Raw genomic sequence first — 12,957 nt, forward strand, 5'->3', positions numbered from 1 at the left:
TTACTTTCATGTATTTGGATGCAAATGTTTTATTTTAAATGATAGGAATAATTTATGCAAGTTTGATGCAAAATCTTACGAATGTATCTTTTTCGGGTATTCTATTAATAGTAAAACTTATACAGTATTTAATAAAAAGATTTTGACTGTACAAGAATCTATGCATGTAGTATTTGATGAATCTAATTCTCTATTCTCCAAGAAATCCGTTGATGAAGAAACATGAGGTATAAATAATACAGAAAGTCTCAATCTCAACTAAGAGAACGCAATAGAGGAAGTCCAACATGAAGACATCAGGAAAGATCATCAAAATTTAATAAAAGATGTAACAAAACAGTGAAAATTTGTGAAAGATCATCCAGTGGAACAAATTCTGGGAGAACTTTCAAGAGGTGTAAGTACTCGGTCATGTCTTATAAATATTTACAATCGTACTGCTTTTCTATCTCATATTGAACCTAAAAATATTGATGAAATACTTTTTGATAAATTTTGGATTCTAACTATGCAAGAATAGGTGAATTAATTTGAAAGAAATGGTGTTTGAACATTTGTTCCTACACTTAAAAATCATACTATTATTGGAACAAAATGAGTTTTTAGAAACAAGAAAGATGAGTCCAGAGTCATTATTAGAAATAAGGATCGACTTGTAGCTTAAGGTTTCAATAAAAAAGAATGAATCAATTATGATGAAAGATATGCACCAATTGCAAGATTAGAAATTATTCGAATGCTACTTGCATATGCTTGTTATAAAGATTTCAAATTTTTTCAAATGGATGTTAAAAGTTCTTTCTTAAATGGTTTTATAAATGAAAATGTATATGTTGAGCAACTTCCAGGTTTTGAAAATCATATTTCTCCAAATCATGTTTTCAAACTCACAAAAGCATTATATGGATTCAAACAAGCTCATAGAACTTGGTACGAGAGACTCAATGATTTCTTAATTGAAAAAGATTTTTCAAGAGGAAAAATCGATACAACTCTTTTATTAAACACAAAAATGATGACATTCTTTTGATTCAGATTTATGTTGGTGATATAATATTCGGTGATACTAATGAAAATATGTGCCAAGTTTTTGCTAAAACTGTGCATGAAGAATTTGAAATGAGTATGATGTGAGAACTTATATTCTTTCTCGGATTACAAATTAAGCAAGTAAAAAGTAAAATATTCATCAATCAATCAAAATATATTAAGGAATTACTCAAGAAGTTTGGGATGGAATGTGCTAAGGAAATTGGAACACCAATGAGCCCATCCACTAAACTTGATAAAGATGAAACTGGTAAGCCAGTTGACTCGAAAGTATATCGAGGTATGATTGGTAACTTATTATATTTGACAGTCAGTAGATCAGATATTATGTTTAGTGTGTGCTTATGTGCACACTTTCAATCATCTTCAAAAGAATCTCATTTAATTGCAGTTAAACGCATTTTTTGATATTTTAGTGGTACAATTGACCTAAGGTTATGGTACCCTAAGTACATATCTTTCGATCTAATCAGTTACACATATGCAGATTATGCTGGTTGCAAAATTGATTGAAAAAGCATAAGCGGAGCATGTCATTTCGTAGGTCATGCACTAGTTTTTTGGTTGAGTAAAAAGTAAAATTCTGTTACATTATCTACTGCTAAGGCAGAATATGTTGCTGCGGGTGGTTGTTGTGCCTAAGTTCTTTACATGAAATAATAACTTGAAAATTTTAAACTCATGTATAATTACATTCAAATGTGATAATACAAGTTCTATAAATCTTTAAAAGAACCCAATACAACATTCTAAAACTAAACATATTGAAATAAGATATCATTTTCTTCGAAATTATGTGCAGAAAGGTGATATACTACTAGAGTTAACAAACACACACGATTAGTTAGCAGATATTTTTACAAAACCTTTACCAAAAGATAGATTATGTATTATTAGAAGAGAAATAGGTATGATGCATGCTATGAATGTCTCTTAAAATACAGACCAGAGTCAATAAAAATAGAGAGATAATTTTTATAAATACTTTTATATAAATTTGAAGTTCTTAGCCTCATGTTTGAGATTGTTGCCCAGATAACTAACACAAGAGGGGGTGAATTGAGTTGTATTTAAAAAAAAATAACAATTATAAATCAAATATACAGTATAAAATATAAACAAAATACGAAACAACAATAAATATAAAGAGTAAAGGTAAGAGAGAAGCAAACTCGGTATGTTAATGAGGTTCGATCCCACTGCCTAAATCCTCGCCTTAAGCTACCCCTTGATGATCTCCAATTTCACTGTTCAACCTCATTCAGGTGGAGATAGAAACCTATTACACATTTGAACAACACCACTACAAAGAATCCGTGTAGAACACTCTCTACACTTGCAATCACCTTACACATGGTGATTCAACTATTCCCTGTGTAGAATACTTTCTACACGCATAAGGGTTATACACACTTTTTTACTGATAAAGAGCTGATAGTAGGTACGTTATCAGAAAACACTCCTCAATGAGTAAAATAAGAACAATACAGCGCAAACTATATCTCTCTCAAAATGAACAAAGATTAAGGCTCAATGCTTAGAGAAGAGAGAATGAAAACTTTGAATGAATGTTATATGCTCTGGATGTTGTAAATGTGAAGTTCTCAAATGATCTATTTATAGGCATATAAGACTTCATGTTCAAATTTAAAAAGATTCACACATCAAAGATAACATCATTCACTTTTTCAAAAAATTCAAATAAAATGTTCTTCTTTTTTAATTGTCAAAGACAACATCATTCATTTTTTAAAAATTTCAAACATAATCTTTTCACTTTTTGCATATGACAAAAGAAGCACACTTTACTTTTCAAAAAATTCAAACTTAATTTTTTTACTTTTTGCATATGACAAAAGGAGCACACTTACTTTTCAAATATTTCAAACAAAAACATCTACATTTTGCATAAGTCAAAAAAAGTATCAATCACTTTTGAAAATATTCAAATAAAATATGCATATGTGAAAGATGACAATCAATCATCTTTAATATTTTCAAAATTCAACCCTTTAATTAAAGTATGCACATGTGAAAGATGACAATCAATCATCTTTCAAAATTTTCAAATTTAATTTTCAAAATATTCATGCACATGTGAACAATATATTTTAATGTTTTATGATAAAATATTAATTTTAAATCTTAATCATAATTTTGAATTTTTAAGAAATTTACAACATTACTTTATGACTTTAATGTGAACTTGTTCCCTTCTTACTCATGCTTGTTTCCTTGATGTGCTTGACTCCATTGTGTAGACAACTTGAGTTTGAGACTCATTTATTCTTTGAATTCATTTGTGATCATCAAAATTCATGTGTAGATATATAATTATACAAAACTTGAAACCTTGGGTTCAATAGAGACACTCATTCTCTTCATACAATATCATATCATCTTGATTCATGAGAACTGGCAAGTGGAATGAAGAATCTAATAGAGATTTCAACTGTTTATTCTTCTTTTGAAAGATTTATTCACTTGTGTGAGATTTTTGAACAATTTGCTGAAGTACAACAATTTGTTCTTTAAGTTTTTCAACTTTATGGTTTCTGATTTGTAACCGCTGGAAAAAAGTAACAATAGAAGATGAGTAGCAAGTCTCGAGACTCACCAAGTTATAGATAGCATCAGAATCTGACTTATTAGCCAAATTATTATTTTCTTACTGCAACATGGCACCAATGGCAGCTGCAGAAAGGACAGGAGGTTGAGGTGTAGAGTACTTTATGGATGAATTCAGAGGAATGTTAGAAGAATGAATCATTGAGAAAAGAATTGAAAGTTTAAAGCGAGAATGTTGAATGAATGCATATGAGTTATAGAGATGAGAAGAAGATTTGATGCGGATTGAATAAATTTTAAGACTAATTTTATAGAGATATCATAAAGAATAAGATAAACTATCATCTAAGTCAATGAGCATTGTGATTTCTTTTTGGTATCCAATGGATGAAAATGATTATTTTTTTAATAACATCAGATGATTTTTAAAATCTCCAGCCACACTAAATTCATAGAGTTAAGCCTCAAGGCTTTGCAGCACTTGTCGGGTTACGGGCGGTTCTAATTTTTCAATTATCTACAGTTTCTACTAACACATCGTTTTCTTCAGTCCATTTACTTGTTACGGATCCTTTTTAATGATGCCAAAAGGGGAAAAAGTTTTAGACCAGAACATTAATATTGTTTAAATTGCTAAACTTGTTATATATGCCTGTAATTATATTTATACTTTTACTTGAAAAACTAACACGCATTCTCAAGAAGACCTAGGTATTATAGGTTTCAGGTTCTACCAAGTATTTGTCATCATCAAAAAGGGGGAGAATGTTGAACCCAAGGTTTCAAGTTTCGTATAATTATATATCTATGTATTGATTTTGATGATAACAAATGAATTTAAAAAATAAATGTCTCAAGCTCAAATTGTCTATACAATGGAGTCAAGTACATCAAGGAACCAAACATGAGTAAGAAGGGAATGAGTTCATATTAAAACTCATAGAGTAATATTGTAAATCTTTTAAAAATTCAAAATTAGGATTAATACTCAAAATTAATATTTTATTATAAAGCATTAAAATATATTTTTCACATGTGCATGAATATTTTGAAAATTAAATTTGAAAATTTTGAAAGATGATTGATTGTCATCTTTCACATGTGCATGACATGATTAAATGTTTGAATTTTAAAAATATTAAAAATGATTGTTTGTCATCTTACATATGTGCATGCTTTATTTGAATATTTTCAAAAGTGATTAATGTTTTTTTTTTACTTATATAAAAAGGAGATAATTTTGTTTGAAAATATTAAAGATGATTGATTGTCATCTTTCACATTTCATGCTTTATTTGAATATTTTCAGAAGTAATTGGTACTCTTTTTGACTTATGCAAAAGGTAAATGATTTTATTTGAAAATTTTGAAAAGTAAAATGTACTCTTTTTGTCATATTGCAAAAGTAAAAAGATTAGGTCTGAGATCTTTAAAAAGTGAATGATATTGTCTTTGACAAATGAAAAAGAAAAAGTTTTTATTTGAATTTTTTGAAAAAATGAATGATATTGTCTTTGACATGTGAATATTTTTAAATTTGAATATGAAATCTCATATGCATATAAATAGATCATTTGAGAGTTTCAAATACACAACACTAAGAGCATACAACATTCATTCAAAATTTTCATTCTCTCTTCTCTAAGTATTGAGCCTTAACCCTTATTCATTTTGAGAAATATAGTTTGCGTTGTATTGTTCTTATTTCACTCACTGAGGAGTATTTTCTAATAATCTACCCACTATCAGCTCTTGTATCAGTAAAATGGTGTGTATAACAATTGTGCGTGTAGATAGTGTTCTATACAGGGAATAGTTAAATGACCAAATATAAGGTGATTGCAAGTGTAGATGATGTTCTACACAGATCCTTTGGAGCGGTATTGTTCAAAGGTGTAATAGGTTTCTATTTCTACTTGAAGGAGGTTGAATAGTAAATTTGGGAATCCTCAAGGGGTAGCTCGAGGCAAAGATGTAGGCAGTGGGACCGGATCTCGTTAACATACTAAGCTTGTTTCTCTTTTACTTTTATTCTTTATATTTATTACTGCTTTATATTTTGTTTATATTTTATATTATGTATTTGATTTATGATTGTTCATTTTTAAATACAACTTAATTCACCTTACCTCTTATGTTAGTAATTTGAGCAACATATCTGTTTCAAATTTTGATGAGAATGTACAGGTTCTAAGTGCAAGCAACAGGAGGGCTACCTGGAAATGTCCACCCCAAAGATTGTGTAAAATAAACTGGGATGTGGCAGTTGACTCAAAGTTTTGTTAAATAGGGATTGGAGCAAAGTTTTGAAATCCATTCTGAAGACTATTCCGATTGAGGCATTGGAACGGAATATTTCGGTACCGGTACGTTTCGGGATTAATTATATATTATATATAAATATTTATATGTATATATAAACTAACAATTAATAAAATAAATACATATATATATGTAAGTGTGTGATATGTATATGTGTATATATATAGAAGAATTAAAGATTTATAAAATGAATATATATTGAAAAAAATCACAAACTTGAGTTAAGATACAAAAATAAAGGAAAAAAATTAAAGAATAGATAAATTATTAAAAGTAACAATACTTCTAGTGCACGGAAATGGGTATTTGAATTCTAAAAGTACAATTTTATCCATTATTTTTCAACTTATTTACAAAAGAGCTATTTTTTATTTTTTATTTTTTAATTTGAATTTTAATTTCGGACAGGAATTACTATTCCGGACGGAATACCAGAATTCCGGCCGGAATTGACCGGAACGGCCGGAATTTGACCCAGAATGGAATAGATACCTATCCCTTCCGATCACTGTTCCGACACGAAAAATTCCGACCAGAACGGAACGATTTTTAAAACATTGGATTGGAGTGGCTGTTAGAGATGAGGAAGGGACTTTTTTGGCTACTTTGAGGTAGCAATAGGAAGCACTTCCAGATCCTCTCCTGGTAAAGGTAATTGCAACTTTTAAAGCAATCAAGTTTGGGATTGATTTGGGCATGAAAAAGGCAATAGTAGAAAGGGACTTCAAGAAAGTAGTTGATGCAATACAGAAGAAGAAACATGATGAAAGTTGCTTTGGAATGCTCATTTATGATATTGAGATAAGAAAAAATCTAGTTGCAAGCACAATTATATATTAATATGTATATCAATTTAATATAATTGGTTAAAAAATAAATTTTATTAAAAATAATGTTAATTTAAATTTTAAATATAAATAAATTAATATTAATACACAGATTAATACACAATTTTATTTATACGTAACCAAACTCTTCACACAATTATGGGTAGCCATGAGTAATGTTGTTTTAATCACATATGTCGTGAAGGCAATGAGGTGGCCCACAATTAGGTAAGGCCGCTCTATGCGACACTGAATGAATAATTGATATAGAAGACTCCTGGTTGTTTTTTTTTTTTGAAATGAGATATATGATTAAACTTCAAACATTAACACAAGGTTTATCGTTGGATATAAGTGAAGAAATCACAGCTGGCCCTTCCTCCATCCAAACAGTTTCTGTTACACAAGAGAAAGCTAAACTAGCTAGTTCATGAGCTACTTTGTTGTTCCCTTTGCTTGTAAATAGCAGCTTCCAGTTGGGGTGTGTCTTCAACTCATACTTGAGATCTTCAACAAGTTGTCCATGCCATGCAAAATCTGGAGTAGAGTTCTTGACAACATTTACAACCAGTTTGGCGTCCCCTTCAAAAACAACACTGCCTGCTCCCATTTCATCACAAAGTGTAAAGGCTCTCAACAAAGCATACGCTTCAGCCATGAAAACAGAGGGTACCGAAAGTCTCTGTGCAGCCAACATGAAATGTGGTTCACCATTTGAGTCTCGGGCTACAATGCCCATTCCCATCACCGAATCTAACATCTTGAAGCTAGCATCAAAGTTAACCTTTAGCCAAGAAGATGGGGGAGGGTGCCAAGAGGATACAGCCGCTTGATGTGTCAAAGGACTATGTCTAACCATGCTTTCATTATAAGCTATAGAACAGAAGTCCAAATTAGAGATGGCAGATTTTAACACAGCCTTTGGACCATAGAAATTATTTCTAAAAACCAGATCATTCCTTCTTTGCCAAATTCTATAACAGACTACAGCTACCAAGGCCAAGCTCTTAGCTTCAAGTCTGTCACAGAATTCAGTCCACAACTCAGCAAAGCTATCAAAAGGGCTTCCCCACTTTGCCACTAGTGATTCCCGATCCCCCCAAACATCTCCAGCTGCCGGACACTCCCATAAACTATGTAGAGCAGATTCTATTACCCTATCACACACCGGGCAAGTAGGATTATCCAACACCTTCTTCTTGAAAAGATTTTCCTTTGTGGGGAGGAGATTTGAGACTGATTTCCAGAGGAATTGGTTTATTTTTCCTGCAACTTCCAAGCTCCAAATGTCTTTCCAGCGGTACACATCCTGTTTGCATCTTGATGGTTCCCCATTTTTCTGATGTTTTGAGTCCAAGTCAACAAAGTAAGCACTTCTAACCGTGAAAACCCCTTTCTTTGTATAGCCCCAAATGGATGAATCCGCTGCACCTCTAAGGCTAATAGGTAGGCTGCAAGTTATCTTCGCTTCTTCTGGTTTAAAAATAGTTTTGACCATCTCCGTTTTCCACGTCATATTAGACAAATCAATGAGGCAAGATACTTTAGAAGCTGCTGGAATTGTATTTGGACAGGTTTGTACTTCAAAAGTTTTTTCTTGTGGTAGCCATTTGTCCTTCCATATTCTTATTGAATTGCCATTACCGACTCGCCAAACTGAACCCTTTCTGACTAGGTCCAAAACAGAGCATAGACCTTGCCATATATAAGAAGAACCAGCTTTTGTTTTTGCTTCCAGCACCTGGAAGTGCTTAAAATACTTTTCTTTGTAGAGCTGAGATACTAGAGAGGAAGGGTGTTTGTGAATTCTCCAAATTTGTTTTGCCAATAACGCTCGGTTGAAACACTGCATGTCTCGAAAACCCAGTCCGCCTTCTTTTTTTGATTTCCCCATCTTCTCCCATTTTCGCCAATGAATACCTTTACCTTCCTTCTTGTGGTTCCACCAGAAATTTGAGAACATCCTTTCTATTTCTCTTACCAATCTTACCGGGAGTTTGAAAATGCTCATGGTGTACGTCGGTATGGCTTGTAGAACACTTTTGATTAGGATTTCTTTCCCAGCTGTTGAGAGGAAGGTATTTTTCCAGCTATTCATCCGCTTCTAGATTTTTTCTTTTAGACCACGAAAAGTGTTGTTTTTTGTTCTCCCGACTAAAGTAGGAAGCCCCAAGTATTTATTATAGTCATCACAAGAGATACCTGCAGCTCCTTGGAGGATAAACGCTTTTGACTCTTCTTTGGTATTGGAGCTGAAGAAGAGAGAGGTTTTCTGTTTGTTGAGGACTTGGCCCGATGCTCTTTCATAGGTTGCTAAAAGGTGCATAACTCTAGTCCATTCCTCCATTTTTGCTCTACTGAAGATGACACAGTCGTTGGCGAAGAGGAGGTGATTTATTTTAAGGCCCCCTTTAGAGGCCGAAACTCCTTGTATGCTGCCATTACGTTCCGCTGTTTGAGGAAGCGAAGTTAAGCCTTCAGCACACATAATAAAAAGATACGGAGAAAGAGGATCTCCTTGCCTTAGTCCTCTTGTAGGGGTAAAGGTCTCACCGGGGGTCCCATTGACTAGCACTGAGTAGCTCACTGATTTAACGCACCCCATTAGTAGGCTGGTCCAATGTTTTGTGAATCCCAGTCGTAGAAGTACAGCTTCCAAATAGTCCCATTCTACCCTATCGTATGCTTTAGACATGTCTAGTTTAATAGCCATACTACCCATTTTACCTTTGTGTCTTGAGCTCATAGAATGTAGTAACTCATAAGCCACCATGACATTGTCAGAAATCAGTCTATCAGAGATAAAAGCGCTTTGGTTCCAAGATATGACATTTGACAACACCCATTTGATTCTATTTGCTAGTACCTTGGAAATTAATTTGTACAGAACGTTACATAAGCTGATAGGCCTAAAATGAAGCATGGCAGAGGGGTTCTTTATTTTCGGAATCAAGGCTATAAGGGTATGGTTGAGACCCTGAGCCATATTTCCAGTGTTTAGATAGTCCAAAACAGCTGCAGTTATGTCATCTCCCACAATATCCCAATGGTCTTTGTAAAAACCAGCGCTGAACCCATCTGGCCCGGGGGATTTGAAGGGCGACATGTGTTTTAGAGCCCTTGTTATCTCATCTCTATGAAAAGGTAGGTCTAATTTTGTCTGCAAATCAGATGAAATTCTCGGCTGGATCCCCCTTAAACTACTTTCAATACAGCTGTGGTCAGGTGAAGAGCTTGTGAAGACCTGCAGAAAATATCTACCGAAACCGCTTGCTATGTTTTCTCTTCCCGTAATCACCCTACCATCCTCATCCTCTATTGACTTTATCTTATTTTTCTTCCTCCTTTGGTTTACACATGCATGATAGAATTTGAAATTTCTATCACCTTGTGTTAACCAGTGAATTTTTGCCCGCTGCTTCCACCGAAGATCCTCCCGTTCCAAAAGAGAATTTAGAGATGCTTGGAGGGTTTTGAGCTGCCTCATATTGTTAGGGTTCTCAAATTGTTGGTTTCTTTTGATTTCATCCATTTTAGCACGTATATCCTGGTTTCTGTGGTGGACTAGGCTTTTACTCCACTGTTTCAACTTCAGGCTGCAGTCCTCTAATTTGTGTTGTGCATTCTGGATTTTACCCCTTTCCCCTGTCACTTTCTGCCATTGAGCTGCTACTAACTCCTTGCAACCCTCCTCCTTGCTCCAGCTTACATCATACTTGAACTGAAAAAGAGACCAACCCTCCCTTGCCCTGTTATAATGAAAGGAGAGTAGTAACGGGTAGTGGTCAGAACATATCGCTGGGAGAACATCCACATATGACTCTGAATAAACTGATTTCCATCCTCTATTAGCAAAAGCTCTATCGATTCTCTCTTTAGTGAATGTAGAGTCTTCGTGACGATTACACCATGTGTACTTTAAGCCCTTCCATCCAAGGTCAAAAAGCTGTCCTTCTTCAACCACTTCCCTAAACATACGCATCTGGGCCTCTCCCCTATCTCTAACCCCCACTTTATCACCCATAGTCAGAATTTCATTAAAGTCTCCGACAACACACCACCCCCGAGAAGCCGGTTTGAAAGACTTTAACATTTGCCACGATGCCCTCCTACAACTAGTCACCGGATCCCCGTAAAAACAGGTCAGCAACCACTTTGAATTTGTTTCTTCACTATAGACAAAACCATTGATATGCCGATTGGAGTAATTTAACAGTTCATATTCCACCTCATTCTTCCACATGAGCATTAATCCACCACTCCTTCCCATTGCATCCACCACAACACAGCAATCGTATTTAAATCTACAAGCAATGTTTCTAGCTCTAGATCCCGCAAGCTTTGTTTCTATAAGGAAAATAAAATCAGGTCCTTTTTCCTTGATTAAGAAACCAAGGGTTTGAACTGTTCGGGGGTTCCCAAGCCCCCGACAGTTCCAGCTGAGGAGCTTCATGGTGAGCGGCGGGACTGACTAACAGCCACTGCCAGGTCCTTAAGTAAAACATCAGTGAGAGGAGAAGACCTCTTCGGTCTCTTTGTCCCCCCTCCCTGGGTCCGGTTCTCAACCAGAGGAGAAGACTTCCTCTTAGAACCCGAAGGTAACAAGGAGGGTAAAGGAGGAGTACCTGTTACACGTGCCCGTCGTTTCCAGGGTCCTTCATTTTCGGTTAGCTCCTTTGATTTCTACAACTCTGCTCTTACTTCGCATGCCCCTTTTCCGGTCTAAGTTTCGGACGCCCGTATAAGAGAACCTGATCTGATATTTCCCTCAATAAGTGAGCTTTCACTTTGTTCCGAATTAGGAAATGGCCGAGTTGAGCTGTGAGTTTTAGGGGCCACATGTGAGTAGTTCCCTGATCGGTCCATGGGCTTGGGCCCAGTTGAAGCCCATTCACGAACTGGCGAATTCAAGAGACTCAGATCCGGTTGACCTGGGTTGGGGGGAAGAGATTCGACCCCCTGTATCACGTCTCCCTCTCCGTGTGCCAGTTTCTTCTTTTCACCTGCCTCAGTAGCCCCTTGCCTTCCCGATGTTGACGTTAGTCTAGTCTCACTCTGTCCATAGGATTTTTTGGAATCACTATTAGCACCATCCCGTTGTGTAGTGTTCTTGCAGGGGTTGCTCCGGTCGAAACTACTTTCGGACTCTTCCCCTGTTTCCGCTCTCCCCTGCTTGGCCTGGAACGCTGGTTTTCTCCTTAGGGGTTCATCCGCCCGTAGCCATGGGCCGAACTGAGCCGTCACCGAGTTTTTCAGGTTTGTCTTACTCGGTTCCTTTGTACACCCCTGATTTCCGTGTATTAACCAACCGCACGAGACACAGAAATGGGGAAGTTTTTCGTAGGTGAAAGGGATCCAAACTTTAGTTCCGTTTACTTCAATGAATCTCCCCCTTGCAAGAGCTTTTTGCAGATTAATTTCCACTCGGACCCTCAAAAAGTTACCCCATCCGACCCCGTCTTCCTCCGTGTCGACGTACATAACCCTCCCAAGTGATGCCCCGATCTGTGTACCCCAAGCTTTCGTCATTGTACCAAGTGGCATATTATGCATGCGGACCCAGAACATCTCGGACTGAAACAACAAAAAGCCCGGTTGCATCGTTCCTTCATAGGGTTGCAGAACAAACAACATATTGTCAAACAACCATGGTTTGCCTTCCATGATACGATTCTTATCCGCATGGTTTGCGAAAGTAATTATGAATACATTCCGTTCCACCGGCTGGAAGACCGCGCGTTTGCTTATTCGCCATATTTTCTCCATGGTTCTGGAGACAATTTCCTTTCCTATTGTTCGGTCACAACATATTCTTCCTATAAGGCTTAAGCCCCCTTTCCTAATCACTTCGTCGTCGGACCCCGAAGGGTTGACTATCACTTCTTCCTCCTCCTCTGTAAGCTTAAGGTGACCCCACCTATCTTCAAGCTCTTCCATTCTCTCGCCTGTAACAAGACTAAACACTTCACCTCTTTGTTCTCTAAGGGGCCCTAGAGAGCTTCAGAGAGAAGACTGGATTTGCTCTTTTAGAAGACTCCTGGTTGTTGACAATGTAACAGAGCAAGTTATGGATGAATGAGGATTTAAAAAAAAAAAATCTTTTTTTAAAAAAAAATCATAACTATTAATAAAGAGAAAACAAGAATAAAAATATTTATTTTTTAATGTAAAGAGCAAATCATGTCATTTA

Source organism: Carya illinoinensis, chromosome 11 (genome assembly GCF_018687715.1).
Source record: "Carya illinoinensis cultivar Pawnee chromosome 11, C.illinoinensisPawnee_v1, whole genome shotgun sequence".
Taxonomy (NCBI): domain Eukaryota; kingdom Viridiplantae; phylum Streptophyta; class Magnoliopsida; order Fagales; family Juglandaceae; genus Carya; species Carya illinoinensis.